Source organism: Lissotriton helveticus, chromosome 5_1 (assembly GCF_964261635.1).
Source record: "Lissotriton helveticus chromosome 5_1, aLisHel1.1, whole genome shotgun sequence".
In the NCBI taxonomy this organism is placed as follows: domain Eukaryota; kingdom Metazoa; phylum Chordata; class Amphibia; order Caudata; family Salamandridae; genus Lissotriton; species Lissotriton helveticus.
In genome coordinates this window covers 499,945,295-499,961,861 of record NC_136065.1, presented here as the reverse complement: position 1 = coordinate 499,961,861, position 16,567 = coordinate 499,945,295, and the positions used below count along the sequence as shown (strand labels likewise).

Sequence of the window (16,567 nt, the reverse complement as noted above, 5' to 3'; positions counted from 1 at the left end):
GACTATCCTCGCTTCAATCCCATAGAAGCAATATCACATTGACACTGATCTTCAGCATTAATCACTTGGAGTAGCATTATGGTAGATCAGAATGGGAAGGTGGGCTAATTTCTGAGCAAATATGTTAAATGTCAAAGGTAGAGATTGGGCTAGGAGCAACATCACTCCAACCTGAATTATTAGAAATCATTGAAACCAAGAGACAATGTTTCCTCCATGAACAGTAACAGTTTTTAAGGTGACAAATGCAATGGAGATATAAAGCAGCAAGATGAGCAGGCTCTGCACTAGCTGCCACAACAAAAACCAGTTGCCCTATCTGGGTTATAAATTTAGACAATAGTAACAATATTTGTTGGGCGCATAGAATAATCCAAAATACATCAGTATGGTTATCTCCTTTTATTTGAAATATAGAACTCTTATGCATTAACGATATATTCTTGTCATTAAATTATACATTCATTCTGTTATTAAAACAGGTGCCAAATATCCATGGTTAGAACATAGAGATAACTTAGTATCACTCTATTGATTAGAGCCAACTTGACAACTTTCAGCCAACACATGCTTTGCGGCAGACCACGCCGCTTCTTCAGGGCTGAAAATAAATAAAAAATTGTATTTATTTTAGAATTGAACTCATTTGAGTTGCACAAAACAGTTGACATGATTATATCTGTACATCATTTATTCATGTGAACGATGAAAAACATTTATTGAAGACAATAAAATGTGCCACTTTGCCCAAAACATTTCAGACAAAATATAAATCAAAATTATCAAGGCCATTTCTTGAGATTAATTAAAGCCCCGATAAAAATTTAGATTGAAATGATGGAAATACAATAGACACAACTCTCGCATAGAAATCATTGAATATAATCTATTGGTGGTTTCACTCACCTAGTTACATATATATATTTTTAGTAGTAGTAACTTTATTCGATAACATTTTTATCATAAAAGTTGACATTCATTACAGTACCAAAGAGACCACCAAACCATACGTACATTCAGCTATAGATTAAAAATACAAAAATGTACGCACAATTAAAAAAAAAAGGTAAAATATACAATAAAAACACAATATATAATTACATACAAACAACAAACAAAAGTCCATAAAAACAGTTGTCTATTGGGGCATGAACTTTATCCTGCGCATGCGAGTCTGCCATGCACTACCCAAAAACTTTGCTACTCCACAGATCAGGACTAGGGAGGAAGTATCAGTAATAAATACCCGCAGGGCCATCCGGTGACACCTAAGGCCCAGCTCCTTACATATTGGCTTTAGCCATGTCTTTCTTGCGCCCCTATATGCTGGGCATGCAAAGAGGAGATGAGCCACGGACTCTTTAGGGGCAGCACACCCTGGGCAAGATTTAGCTGGCGAGCTTAAATTGTTCCACCCTTCCGTAAATTCGTTCACCGGGAGGGTCCCAAATCTTAATTTTAAATAGAGTAATCTATCCAGGGGTTTTTGTATAAAATCGAGAAACGGTTCAAGTTTCCTTCCAGGTTTAAACTCTAGGAACCGCTCTGAAAGGGCACCCCCTTTCCCTCTACATAGGTCCTCCTCCAGTACCCAATCCCAGTATAATTTCTTCATTACTTGAGTTGGCAGGGTCATCTTTCCCCCCCTTTTTAAACACTGTTACCACCTCAGCCCCCTTCCAAGAATCCGGGACTGTAGGCGAGCGTTCCCGGAACCCTTTCATACTGTTTTTTTTTTAAATTTCCGATTCTCCCCCGCTGCTCCCCCCCCCCCCCGATTTTGTTGGAGCCTCAGGGCTCTTGGTAGGTTCTCCTGATTGTTGACCATCCCCTCCGTTCTTTGGGCTGACCTTGATTACCGTGCATTCGCCTTTCTAGTGTTTGTTTTTCTTTTCGTATAAAATAAAAATTCAATATGCTCTGTGACATGTTGGGAGTAACGCTTGGTGCTAGATTTGTGCCTGACCACGGGTGTACACTTCTGATTCGTGCCTGGTGCCTTATTATTAGCGGCCAGCCCGTGAGGTTGTAGGCCCATTCTTGTATTTTTCTATGCTTGCTCAAATAAAGGTTTTTGAACAAAAAAAACAAAAAAAAAGAAAAAAAAAAAGAATCCGGGACTGGGTGGCCCCTTGAAATCAGGTTCATTATTAGGGAAATTAGGTTTGCCCATGTTGCAGGGTCATTTAGAAGGAGAACCCCGGGGAGCCCATCGGGCCCTGCCGCCTTTCCCGGGGCCAGATGTTTAAAGGCCGTTTTTATCTCATTAACGGAGAAGGGGTCTTCGGCAACCATGAGTACTCTGCCAACACTATCAAGTACTAATGGTAGAGAGCATGGCTCGACTGATCCTCCGTATAGCTCATAAAAATGTTAGTGCCCCTGTTGTTCCGTTATATGATTCGAGATGGGCTCTGCGCCCCCCTCCTGGCTTTGTTGATTAGATCCCAGAATAGGGAAGAGTTCTTCATCTGGGAAGCGGATTTAAGATCCTGCCAATGTTGTTCTTCCCATTCCCGTTTTGCTAGCACAAAGGACCTGGCGTAGTCCTTCCTAGCCGCTCTAACTAGTGCAGGATTTTTTTTAAGCAAAGCTGCAGTTAGCGCCTTCCTTTTATCCCTACAATGAGCCCAGTACCAGGGATTACTTGCTTTTACCTGAGTGTGGTTCTGTCTGCCACTACTGCACTGTATGGTGAAATATTGGCCCACTTTCTCTATTGCAATTTTGTACACTAGTGGGAAAGAAAGGCCCTGTAAACTTACAGGTTCCACTGCAAGTTGCTCTAGGTCAGCGATCATCTCTACTAAGTGCTCATTAATCTTGCTCAAATTCCCTTCCTGGGATTGCACCCTTTCCCATTTTAGTCTGCGGTTGGAATTAAAGGGAATAACTTCCTTAGTTTGCATTAGGGGTGCTTTAATTCTTGTTTCATTTTTTGTCCCCCACCTTAACTTGAAGCACAAGGGGTTATGGCCACTATCCTGGGATGGTATTACCTCCATATCAATTAGATCTCGCCACAGATCAATGTCTAGTAAGATATAGTCTATTCTTTTTTTTTTTTTTATAAAATTTTTTATTGAACATAGCAATGGATAATCAATGGTACAGAACATCTTTTCATTTTTCATTTTCAATAATCATTTCAATAGTTAAAAAGGCTTGAGAAAAAAAAAAAGAAAAGAAATATATATATATAACACAAAGATTAGGAAGAGGCGAAGAAATTCATCAAGCACAGAAAGGGAATACAAACAACAATTGTATCAAGAAGGGTCTGTGCAAAATCCGCAATCTATAAAGTGACACTGCAAAAAAGTGCAAAAACCTGCAATAAAGTGCTACTGCTAGTGCAAAAAGCTATAATAAAGTGAAATCTAGAAAAGTGCTAGTGCAGTCGAATGTATAAATCCTTTCCTTATCTCCATCCTTCTTTTTCAGCTCATCCCTCCTTTAATTGTTCCAAATCCCCAAAATACTTCCAATTCCTTTCAAACCTCCTAATAGAACCTACTCTGCCCGCGTATGCTTTTTCAAAGAGACAGGTTCTCCTCATCTTGTTGAACCATTTTATCAGTGATGGAATTTCCCTTGATTTCCAATTTTGTAGTATTAAAGAGCGAGCGACCGCACATGATATAAATATAAATACCTCTTCAGATTTGTTAAACCTACTCCTATCCTTCTTATGCCAAACAAGGCCGCTTCTACCATAGGCGAAAATGATTTTCCAATGGCCAATTCAATTTCCGCAAATATCTCTTTCCAGAAAGACTCCAACATCGGGCAGGCAAAAAAGATATGATACCATCCTCCCTGACCATGTGCTAGGCATCTAAAACACTTATTTTCTGTTCCAGGAAACATTCTTTCCATAGCCTCAGGCGTATAATAAGCTAGCCAATGGGACAAGAAGGCCATCCTCTTATAGTTGGCAGCGCGCAAAGATTTGTTTCCCAGTAAACAGAGAGCCTCCCAATCTTTCAAGGAGAAAAAGCACTGGGTCAAGAGACTTACTTTATTCAAATGTTTATCGATCAGTGGGGATTACCCGAGCAGTGGAGCAATTTATACCACTGCCCTATCCCGCTGCTCTTCCTTCCGTAAAGGGTATTTAGTAAGTTATTAGGGGCATTCAACAGGCCACTTACATCCTTTTTAATAAAATAAATAACCTGTAGATATTCAAAAAAAGACGGTCGCCTTAGAATGTTCGTTCTAGTTATCACCTCTTGCCAGCTAATAACCCTATTTTGGACTAGCAAGTCTCTCAACTCCCGAAACCCACACAATTCCCATTTTTTAATCTTAGACAAACTTAATGGAAGGCCTATTTTACTACATTCGGACAAACTTAGATACTGGGAACCATCAGAACCATGTTTTTTAAAAAGCAGCAGCAAGCGCGTTGTATATTCTTTCAACGTCTTATACCTCGATTTTTTAGGAAGCTTTGCGGTCTTTAAAAAATATATATATATATAAGATATAGTCTATTCTTGATGGGCCAATAAGCCTATTAAAGGTATTTGCCCCGTCTGGATCAGAGCTTGTCCTTCCATTTAGCGCTCTCAGATTGTATTTCAGGGTCCGGGCATTGATCTGAATTGCCCTCGGGGACCATTTTTTTATTGGTTCTAATGTCAGGGCAGGTATAAAACGTCTAGAGTCTTCCTCCTCTATCCCCAGGGAATCTTCCCTACTTAGGGGTTCAAAGGTGCAGTTAAAGTCACCTCCTACAATAGTTTTAGATAGTGGAGGTCTGTTAGCTATTTCTGACTCTAGAACTGTTATCGGTATTACATTTGGGCCCCAGCAGATCCCCTTGCATAGACATTGTATAAATCTATCTTGCTGTCCCTATCTCGCCCTTGGAATGAAAGATGTAAAATATCATCAGATGCTGATTTGTGGACAGTGATGTTCCAGTTTAATGCAATCTTAATCCAAACATGGAGGCCCTCTCCTGGTCTACCCTTCCCTGAACTTGTTGCAAGGGTATAAAAAGTAGAATACCCAGATTTATATATTGGGCGCAGACTCCATGTCTCTTGGAACATGCAAATGTCAAATTTGTCAATTAAGTTATTCCATTCTGGTAAGACCACTTTTTTTTGTAGCCCTGCAATGTTCCAGGAGAGTAATTGTATCACCTTCTGGTTCATTGCAGGGGCAGCCGGTATAACTCCCTTACTCCCATCTCTCCCACTTGGAATTGATTCAACACTGTCTGTGCTAGTACTTAATTGATCCTGAGGGGTACTACTGGCAACATTACCTACCAATTCCTCTTGACCGCTACGTATTTGAGGTAAGGGATTCTGCCACGCCCGGTGTCATTCGATCTGATCCAACACGCTGTACCTATTTCTTTGTGGAAATTGAAAGAGTGAAGAGGAATGCGGTTGGTAGACCTCCCAAGGTGTTATTTCCTGTCTAGTTTTTGGTAGCACAATAATCTGGCCCTCCTCCTGTAGGATACCTCTCCTCTGACCAGGTCTCCAATGGGGGGTAGGGTAGAAATATGTTAAATATAGAGGGAAAATTTGGGTGTGTGACCAGAATTGTGACCTGTTGCAAATGTATTCTACTGCCTGGGTACTCCTAAAATTAATTACTACGCAGTTTCCCGCGATAGTTTTAAGCCCAGTCCCTATCCAATCCACCCTTCTTACATTCAATATTTCGCCAGAGGTGTTGGGGGGAAGTGGCCTGTTTGAGTTAAGCCATTGTATGCATTTGTTTTTTAATTCAGTGTGATCCTCGCTTTTCCCCTGACTTAGAGGGGGAACCCCAGCAAGGACCACAACATATGGTAGGGACTCGGCCGGAAGGTCCAGGTTAGGCAGAACTAATTGGGTCCCCTCCTCCAGACTAACTCTACTAGATCTCGGATGGCGGTTTGCTGCATCTGTTCTGTTTTCTGTAGACCCCCCCGGCACAGTGCTTTTCCCCTTCTCAACTATACCAGCACTAGTCATGGGTAACACAGAATCATGGGTAGAATTAGCAATTCCCTGAGCCAGTGGGGCTGATATATTTTTGCCGCATGGTAATATTTTTGGGTCGGGGATAACAGTAGGCTTACTGGTACTGGGGTTCCCAGGCGGGCTACTCAACTGGGCTCTCCCTAAGCCTGCATTATTAATCATAGAAATCAATCTATCTAATCTAGATGACAGTGGTTTAAAGTAAGAACCAATGATCTGCTCAATATGGGCTTCTAAATCAGATAGGATATGCGTCACCCAGACTGGAGTTCCCAGATTATGTAAGGGAGGACCAGCGACAGGCTGCACATCATCCGATACATTTGCAGATGTTTTAACCAATTTAGTATTTTTACTTTTCTTACTTTTCATACGAGGCTTAGGGGCTTTTCTAGCTACGGCTTGTGGGGGAGAGTTAGAGGCCTCTTGGATATCAATTACATCTTGAAATATTTGCGTACAAGGCAAGTCAGCAAAAGAGCACATAATAGAAGAACTAAAGTCTGGGGAGTTAATTGTACCAGCTGAAAAATCCCCAACGGCTTGAAGAGTGGAAATAGAGGGAGTGATAGATAATCGCCTCTCTGTATTCTCTATTGCAGAAGCCACAACTCCAATAGTCTTCTGTAACATCTTATCAATGGCAGTAAGACTTGGAAGGGGTTGTGCCGTAGCAACCTGAAGCCTAGTAGTACGGCGAGAGGAAGCGGACTTAGGCATGTTACCCTTGTCACTCATAGCTACAATATGTTAAAAGGTCACACAATGCACTTTACCCAAACTTATACACCAAAATAGTCGTAAAATCTAAAAACAAATGATAAAATTTAGGGTCAAAAAGCATCCTACTACTAAAGTTATAAAGTATTTAAACAATTGGCCAATAAAATATGCATAATTACAAGCACCTCAGAAGCAGTTCCCAAGTATCCTGTCAAGACGTTAGAGGGGTGGCCCAGCCCAGCCTCATCCGGCCTCGGACGGCCGCAGACGGTCCGCCCTTGTCCCGGGCTTCGCCCGGTGCCCGCCCACATCCCGCTTACCAGGGATTGTCGTTAAATATATATCTGGTGAGGGCGGGACCGGAGGCTAGAGCCCAGGTGTGCCGGTTCTAGAGGCTCCTGGTCCCTGGAGTCCTTCCGATGTTGCAGGCACTGTCTCCAGACCGAGTGACCCCCCAGCAGGTAGAGTCCGCAGACACAGTTGCCCCAAGAGAGTAGAAACTGCTTTCATGAGCGGCCCCCGCGGAGCGGGGGCCGCGAGGCGTGATAAGGGTTGTGGAGGCAGGACTGCAGGCTAGAGCACAGATGTGCCGGTCCTAGAGGCTCCTGGTCCCTGGAGTCCTTCCGATGTTGCAGGCACTGTCTCGAGACCGAGTGACCCCCAGTAGGTAGAGTCCGCAGACACAGTTGCCCCAAGAGAGTAGAAACTGCTTTCACGAGCGGCCCCCCCAAAGCGGGGGCCGCGAGGCGTGATAAGGGTTGTGGAGGCGGGACCGCAGGCTAGAGCACAGGTGTGCCGGTCCTAGAGGCTCCTGGTACCTGGAGTCCTTCCGATGTTGCAGGCACTGTCTCTCGACCGAGTGACCCCCAGCAGGTAGCGTCCGCAGACACAGTTGCCCCATGAGAGTAGAAACTGCTTTCACGAGCGGCATGCAATATGCAATGTAATTAAAGTTTTACGGTGAGCTAAGAGAACATGATGCTCTGTGGTATCAAACAGAGCATGGAACCTGCAGCACATGTGGTGCTACTCTTCCACTGTCAATGACAGTTGAGTGGTGTCATGGTATCTGGGGAAAAAATTGAGTGATGGTCATGCAGGAAGAATGCCTCCTCAAACCAATGTGTGATCACCAAGCAACTTTGTTTTCAGTTATTTTGGAGATAAACTGGTTATTTGTCAGGCAGATCTCCCCTTTATCTTTCTTTCTTAGAGTGTGAGGGAAGTCAGTCGTACAGCTGCCAGAGCTGCCGTAAACTTGATGTTCAGGAAACCATCTAGCAGTCATTAGGCTGTTGCAAATAGCGCCACAAGATTCACAGAGTTTAGGGTTTCACCATCGTTATCACCAATATCTCCAATGCCACCTCTGTAAAAGTCCACTATGTAAGCTGTGGTGGCTTGGCACAGACTCACACAATACACCCAGCATGTCTAGGACAAGTGTGGGGTACTCCCACTGTGGGGGAACATTCCTCAGCCCCAGATAAGTAATGGCATTTCCGATATGCCGCTCAGGGATGGTGGAAGTGCTGTAACTTACATTTTTCTCCCAATGTCTGCAATAATGGCAATTCTCCATCAATGAGGTGGAGATGTTTCCTCCATTACTCAGGCAGGTAAAAAATTGGACAACACAGCTTGAAATTGGACCCTATGGGACAGGCTTTCTTTTGATAATTTTGTCTGTAAGATGCAACTAGCAGGATAACAGAGACTTGAAATAGGGTTGGGTGGTAATAGAGAATTCTTCAATTTTATGGAAATGGAAATGCTAAATTCGGAGGTGTAAGCCCTGTAGTGTTGTATGAGTTTGTAAATGATGGAACCTTTGTGGCTCCTGATGGACACTGTAGAACTGTGACGTAAGCATTTAGAGCAGAGCAAAGTGAATGCAGATTTAGAATGTTGAGTTTGCGGTTACACGCTGAAGAATAAATTTGTGTTATACCAAGATCCATGTGTGGCATAGATATATGCATGTACCTGCACTGGGGAGGTAGCTACAATTGGCAACAAGATAGGCTTTAAGTAATCCATAGAGCGACAGTGCTCTCCGAGAGAATATGCTGTGGTCCGGCTAATTGCCCATGCGTGCCACATATGCATCCGTCAAAGTGCAAAATCGGCGTCTGGCATATGGGGAGTCAAAGAGCAGCTCCAGTTCCATGTAAAATATTTGAAAATAATGAAAGCTTCACTGCTAAATCTGTGCATAAGTGGCTGAGAACCTGCTGGGAAGCCTGCACAAGAGGTACTGTACTACTACGCAACTCAAAGCTATACATTCTTACGGATTTATAAAGCTATAGGTGGATGCAACCAGGTTTAGAAAAAGCCACAAAATAACACTGCGAACAGAAGTGTTGCAAGGCAGAGATCAATCAGGTGTCAATCAGCACAAAGAGACACTCAAAGGCATAGTGATACAAGAAACAGTCATTTGCTTACCCTTACCGAGTAAAGAGAGTCATCAAGCAACAGCCTTGGAGGGAGTGACCTTAGAGATAGCACCCTGAATTGTGCTTGCAGTCCATTCCCGTAGCCGCCCATCCTCAAAGCTGCAGAGTGGGGATCAGAACAACTTCAAAGGCCTTTGAAGTTCACAGAGCTGAGAGTGGCAATTGAAATTGTGAAGATTTGCTTTTCCAATGGAGGCCAAGAAAGGAGTAACATTTTAGTCATTATCAAAGTTGATCCGAAGGCCTGCACATCGCAAGGCCTCAAAGATGGTTTGCATAAACATGATCACCAAGCTGCGTCAGAGAGAACTATACTCTCCACGCCAGTAAGTTCCTCCAATGGTTGCAATGCTGTTGCTTTCTTGAAACCTGCACCGCCATTTGATACCTCCAAAAAGTTGAATACTGTTGACATATGGCTGTCTGGAAAGAGATATTTGATGAGTTCATTGATGAGATTGAAAAAGCTGATAGCAAAAAGATTATCAAGTACCTTAAGAACCTCACTGGTGAAGGTGAAGTCATAAAGAAAAGCAGCCTTGAACCTCAAGTTCACTCCAATGCCAAATGTAGATTACAATAGGTATATCTTTGGTCAAGAATGACAGACAGTCAGTAAGACCATTAACGTATTTGTTGAGAGACTGGATATGCTCATCATATACTGTAAATGTAAGTAATACGCCTCAGAGGGATGGACCGATGCTTGTCAGATTCATTCAAATGACGAATGCTGAGAGAAACCCTGAGTCTGGCGCAAGTTCTCATGGCTGCCAGAGCTGAAGAGTGTACTGATCGACAAGCCCCTGACATAGAGGCTGAAGGTACCCCCAGTGAGTCAATCATAAATGTAAGAAATAAGCCAAAGCACAAGGCCAAGAGAAGCTGAGTGAATTCTCCACACAAAAAGAAGTTGTGATTCAGGTGTAGATTTTCCTTTCCACATAAAGGTAAATGTCCCACCATTGGGCAGATCTGCAAAGGCTGTGAAATGGAGAACCATTTTGTAATGGTGTGCAAAGAGAAGGAAAAACTAAATGCATCAAGGCGCAAAGACAAAATAGCCATCCGAATGTTCCAGAAGCTTTGTTCGACGCATGCCCATAAGACCAAGCAACTCATCAGCTGAGGCCTATCGACACAAAACAAAATTGATAGACATTTAGATCTTCGTTTAACAGCTCTTCCATATAAATATCAAGTGAAAGTGAAGAAGATGGGTGTGCTATGTCTATGTTTACCTCAGAAAAGCATGAACATGTTGGACTGGCCGCCTGTGAAGTAAAAAACTGATCCAAGAGAATTTGACTAGACAAAGCACCAAAGTCTTACAAACATTGTCCAAAGATCACATTGAGAGTCAATGGTTGTCCAATGCCTTTCATTATTGATAGGGGTGTGTCATTAAATATTATGCCTGAGGAGAAATATAATAAATTGTTTACATTGCCCTAACTTACGCCATCAAAAACAAAAGTGTATACGTGAGTCCCATCGGTGCCACTAAAAAGTCAATGGTCCATTGTAGCAATGATGAGGCATAAGAAAACAAAAATACAAGCACCCACTCATGTGCTTTAAGGTACGATGTCAAGTGTCTGTTCACTCAGCTTCAGCACAGCTGCTGATATGGGAGTGATATCCATGAACTACAAAATGAATGCTCATCATTAAATAGTAAGTCAATTCCCTTGATTGTTTCATGGGTTGGGAAAGCTCAAGACTATAAAGTTCAATTACTTATCAATGAGGACATCTGCCCTATAGCTCAAAGACACAGATAAATTGCCTTTCATTTACAGGAAGCAGTTGATAGAGAACTTGAATCTTTACTCAAACATGATATCATTTAGCTTTCCACTGGTCAAACTTCATGGCTTTCTCCCATAGTCATAGTACCTAAAAAGGACAGTGAAGAAGCAGTACGCATCTGCTTGGATGTGCGTGAAGTGAATAAGGCAATTAAATGAGAACGACATCCAGGTCCACACATTGCTGACATGATAACACAATTGAATGGTGCAAAGTTATTCTCTATCCCGGATCTGAACAATGGATATCATCAGTTGGAACTCGAGGAGAATTGAGGTGCATTACACCCTTTTCTACACAAGTAGTTTTGTTCCGTTACAAGAGACAACGTTTTCGTGCGTGGTCAGCTGCAGAGCTATTCCAAGATCTAAATTGATGTACCATGCAGCCTGTCATAATTGCTTTGAATTATAGTGATGACATATTTGTTTTTGGAGCTATACGGAAGGAGCAAGTCAAAGAAAGTGTGTCAGTTGCTGGGTTAACTCTGAATGCCGATAAATGTGAGCTCCATAAACAAAGTTAAAATTCTTTAGCCATATATTTCCTTATGGGGCATGACACCCGATCTGACCAAAGTGTAAGTGCTGTCAACTGCCAGTCTCCCACAAGACATTTCTGTTACAATCGTTCCTTGGCATGGTCAGCTAATGTTCGAGATACATACAGTACTTTGACACTATCAGTGCACCATTAAGAAACTTGACAAAAAAATGTATTTTCTTTGATTGCATAATGAGAAAAAAGCTTTCAGAAGATCAAAGACGCTATCGAGAAAGCTTCTGAAATGGCATATTTTGATCGAAAGCTTCATACTGAGGTTGTAGTTGATGCTAGCCCTGTCCGGTTGGGTGCCCTACTTGCACAGCACAGCTGACACCCATATGCCCAAAGACGTATTGTGGCTTATGCAAGCCAAAGCTTGTCCCAAGCTGAACATGCTTATTCCCAACCTGAGAAAGAAGGTTTAGCAGTGGTGTGGGATTCTTACCATTTCCACGTATTCTTGAATGGGAAGCCCTTCACGCTTGTGACCCATCATCAAGCGTTATTGACTATATTTGGAAAACTAAAATCAAAAATGCCTCTACTCATTGAAAGTTGGTGTCTGCGATTGCAAAGGTACTAGAAAAGATCAGAACACTGCTGAGTACTTCTCACATGTGCCTCTACAATGCCCTGGCACCCATTCTAAAATGGCTGAAGCTTATATAAATGTCATTGTTATATCAAGTACCCCATCTGCCATTTCATTGGAACAGATTGTCACTGCCACAAGTCAAGACAGTGACATGCTGAAACTGAAAGACATTATTACACATCAATCTTGATACCAGCACCCTTGACCTCTTACCAGTTCCAGTGAATATCAAAAGTTTAAGAATGTCAAAGATGAACTGTCCGTTACTCATGCAGGCATTATCCTAAGAGGTTCAGGACAGCTGCAATGTCCGCATGAGAGCAGGGGAGCTGCACCCCCTGCCCTGCAGCCACTCTAAACATGAAGAAAAAAATGGCATTGAAATTATTTAATTGCCAATTTATTTTTCACATGGTGCGACGCTGCCGCCAGTCTGCCCACAGCGAGGCGAAATGGGGGGCTGTTGTCCTCTGCTACTGATTGGTAGCATAGAGGACTGGAGGAGCTAACTGGATGCTCCAAAGTATGCATGTCAGCTTAGCTGGCTCTCTTCTGCCATCCAAAGTGACATGCGCACTTTGCAGCTATTTGCCCAGTTGTCTTAGACAGCTTGGTGGTGACCAAGCACAGACCTCCAGGCCCGGAAGGAACATCCAGCCAATCCCCAGCCAATCCCCTCCTCCCAATCCTGGTGCTTCTCCCATGCTGGCTGCCAGAGCCATGGGAACTCACTGGCACGGAACAAACGCGATTATCTACTCTGTTTGCAGTGGTATTTTATGCTGAACGAAGTGAGGGACAGGAGAGTCATCTTAGGATTTCACAGAGTAGACCTATACTTCTGCTTGTGTGTCTTTAAGCTTCTTGACCTATTGTTGGAGTGCTTTCTACTGAAGACTCCTGTTAGGGTCGAATTCTAATTCAGATTTTTACTCTTACCAATCTTTAGAATCCCTGGTCGACTGGACCAGTTCTTGTCTGCTAAGAAGTGTACAGGGAAGAACACCAAAAACATAATAACTTATCTAAGACCAAATCAATTCATTTTAAAGGAACACTGACTACAAGATACCTTTTAGGGGTTTAGTACAAAGCCAAAAATAACTGAACATACAGACACCTCAGCAAGAGGTTAAGAAAATAAGCAGGCACTATTACAAACATAATCCTACGCAAGAGTCTCAGACGACTCAAGATTAGAAGCAAAGTAATCTCTAAAAGCATCAGGCAAATGAAGACAGTCCCTACTTGAAGTCGTGACTGCATTCATCCAAAAGAAAGAAAGAATGTTAATCTGTCCCGACACTAACGCTAAAGTGGCATCCCTACTTAACATCCCAACCAGGCAAGAAGGAAAAAGGTGTCAGCAGTGAAGACTTCCTCAGAAGTACACTCACTTTCCCATGGGAAAGTAGCCTAAGCTACAGAGCTCGTTCTAAGATGCTGCTTCTTGCTTCCCCTCTAGCCCTTCTCTCCTCTCCACCCTTGGGGGACTGTCCCTAATACAAAACCCCAAAAACATTGAACACGCCCTAAAACACACCCTTTCGGCAGGTCTTCTCACTTGTACTTTTCCGACGAAACTCCATCTTCATCCAAAACTGCTGATGTGTCCTTGGGTCCAAGGCACCTTCTCTGCCAAAAGTATCATCTCAACATTCCTGTTGACTCCCAAGGTGCTTGCCTCTGCCATCCTAACTCCTAAAAGAAAAGGTTATTCTGCCTAACGAAACGTGTGTCCTTGTACCTGCAACAGAAAGCCTGTGAGCAGATCGACCTTGCACACAAACAAATCTGCAATGCAAAATTCAACTAAGACAAGGAGCCTTTCCCAAGGAAAAATACATTTTTAGTCCTACTATAATTCGGAAAACCTAAGAATTACAATTAGGCCTCTATTGGTGCTTTCATACAATCAGGCCTTTACTCAATTAAAAAAACACACAAGATGATGGACGGAATGTTGCACAATGGCAAAACATTCACCCCCAGTCACAGATCTGGGTTTAATCCATCGTTATTTTGCTCACCACGCCATCCCAGTTCAGACATGGCCATATGCAAATCAGTCTTGACCCTCTGCCTCATGGGAACAGTCCAGCCCGAACTGCCAAGCCATGTCTTCCCTGGACGGGAATTAATCATCCTAGGACCGGTTTCTGGCTATCAGCCGTCATCAGCCAGAATAGCTTGACTCCAGTGGCGTAGTGAGCACGGGACCCACGTCTGGGCATACCCTTCCCACATAGGGTGAACAGCAAAACACACAAGATGATGGACGGAATGTTGCACAATGGCAAAACGTTCACCCCCAGTCACAGATCTGGGTTTAATCCATCGTTATTTAGCTCACCACGCCACCCCAGTTCAGCCATGGCCATATGCAAATCAGTCTTGACCCTGTGCATCATGGGAACAGTCCAGCCCGAACTGCCAAGCCATGTCTTCCCTGGACCGGAATCAAGCATCCTAGGACCGGCTTCTGGCTATCAGCCGTCATCAACCAGGATAGCTTGACTCCAGTGGCGCAGTGAGCTGAAAGCCCGAAACCGGTCATAGGATGCTTGTTTCCAGTCCAGGGAGGACCTGGCTTGGCAGTTCAGGCTGGACTGTCCCCATGGGGCACTGGGTCAAGACTGATTTGCATATGGCTGGGTTCAAACTGGAATGGCATCAGGAACAAAAAAACAATGGATTTGGGCCCAGATCTCTGTACTGGGGTGAATGTATGACATTGTTATGAATTCTGTCCATCAACTGTTGTTTTTGCATCACACAATTAAACACATTTCTAAAACTGCATTATAAGCATTACATTCAAAATAATTTTAATGCATTACATTTCACACGTGAATAAGCAAGCCTACGTGTGCAGACTTTAATTTGGTGCACGTTTAATCCTGAAGCATCATTTCAAACGTGAAGCATTATGAGTTGCGTTACATAAAGCATATTCTCGGTTAAACACTACATTAGTCTTCAAACAATATGGATACTCCTAAAAATTCTAACATAATTTGGTTAAAACTACATTTCTAATGATCACACGTTAATACAGTCCTCTAAATAAGTGGGTGCTAACTACCCATGCTTGTGACTCACCCCTACTATTTTCAGAATAACATGGCGCTCTATCATTCCGACAACTGACACCTTTCTAATTTCAACTTTACCGAATGCTTCTTAGCTTAGGGCTGTCCCTGTTAAGCTTGCCTATGCTTACTTTGGAGAATCATCCGATGCAATTTAATACTCAATTATTTTTCTTGATCATCTATATAGTCATCATAGAGTTAGTCGTCTGCTTTGTATTATATAGGGTAAATCTCTTCAGGAGATTTGTACTTATTTTGGTCTTTCTGTATTGCTATATGATTATGTTGAGATTGGGCCACATTGTGTTCTTTGGGTGAGTGATTCTATAATTATTTTAGTGGAGTAGACAATTGTTAGTTAATGTTTTAATATAAACAGAAGTGAATAAGAGAGAGAGTGTGGGAAAGATTGTGAAGGAAAGGTTCTATGATGCAAGTACCACAGCCCCCAATGCCATATCAAACTGCATATAGTGCCTGATTTAAGCAGAACGGACATGAATAGAAATCAGAACACGTCCAATCTTAATGGCCCGTACCAACAGTATGACGTATTTGTGAGAAATGTGTCACAAGAAAGAATGTCAGCAATCATGCAAATTAATCCACCTCGTTCGTAGAAGCCAGGAGGTTTCTGGGAATGGTGGGCTACTATCGCCAGTGGATACCCAACTTTTCCCTAACGGCTAAGCCTCTACAGAGGTTGACACACAAAGATGTGTACGATCCGGAACCCTGAGACAATGATTACTTGAACACATTCCTGGAGCTGAGAGAAAGCCTTTGTCACTCTCCTGCTTTAGGAATAGTGTATTACAACAAAGCGTTTTCGCTCTTTTGTAGTGAACTAACAGGTTGTGAGATCTCAGTATTGACACAGAATCATGGAAGTGCCTGTAAAGTAGAGGCACACAGAGACTACAGGCTTGAATATGAGTGCTCCTTTATGCACAATATCATGACTAAGTATACAGCATAGTAGTAGTAGTATAGAGCCCCGGAAAAGGCCAACGATACCAACGGCACTCTCCTGTCTACTCGCTACCTACCAGCCCCACTCAGCTCACAATCTAGAACCCCCAACATGTCATGCACACAATCACACATACAGAAGACATAGACTATACTACACATCATCCCCTTCACAAACATTTAATCCTTGATTGACAGAACTAACAACATATAAGAACAATGACGCATACACACAAAACACACCAAACATAAACCACTTAATCAATAAGCCGCCTAGGTAGTCTCTTAATGCGAGAGCTCCTTCTTGGTACATCCATCAGATTTCTGCATTGATTAGAAACACTCTTGGACGTCACAGTTTCCTCCAAA

General features: G+C 42.8%; 1 long non-coding RNA gene across 1 annotated transcript in view; it reads right to left on the bottom strand.

Moving 5' to 3' along the window:
- Positions 1 to 432: 432 nt before the first annotated feature.
- Positions 433 to 16,567, bottom strand: part of LOC144753241 (uncharacterized) — a 335,228-nt gene continuing 319,093 nt past the window's right edge. Inside the window, exon 3 of the long non-coding RNA XR_013594257.1 lies at positions 433 to 601. This is a non-coding gene — a long non-coding RNA (uncharacterized LOC144753241). The remainder of the gene's footprint in view (positions 602 to 16,567) is intronic.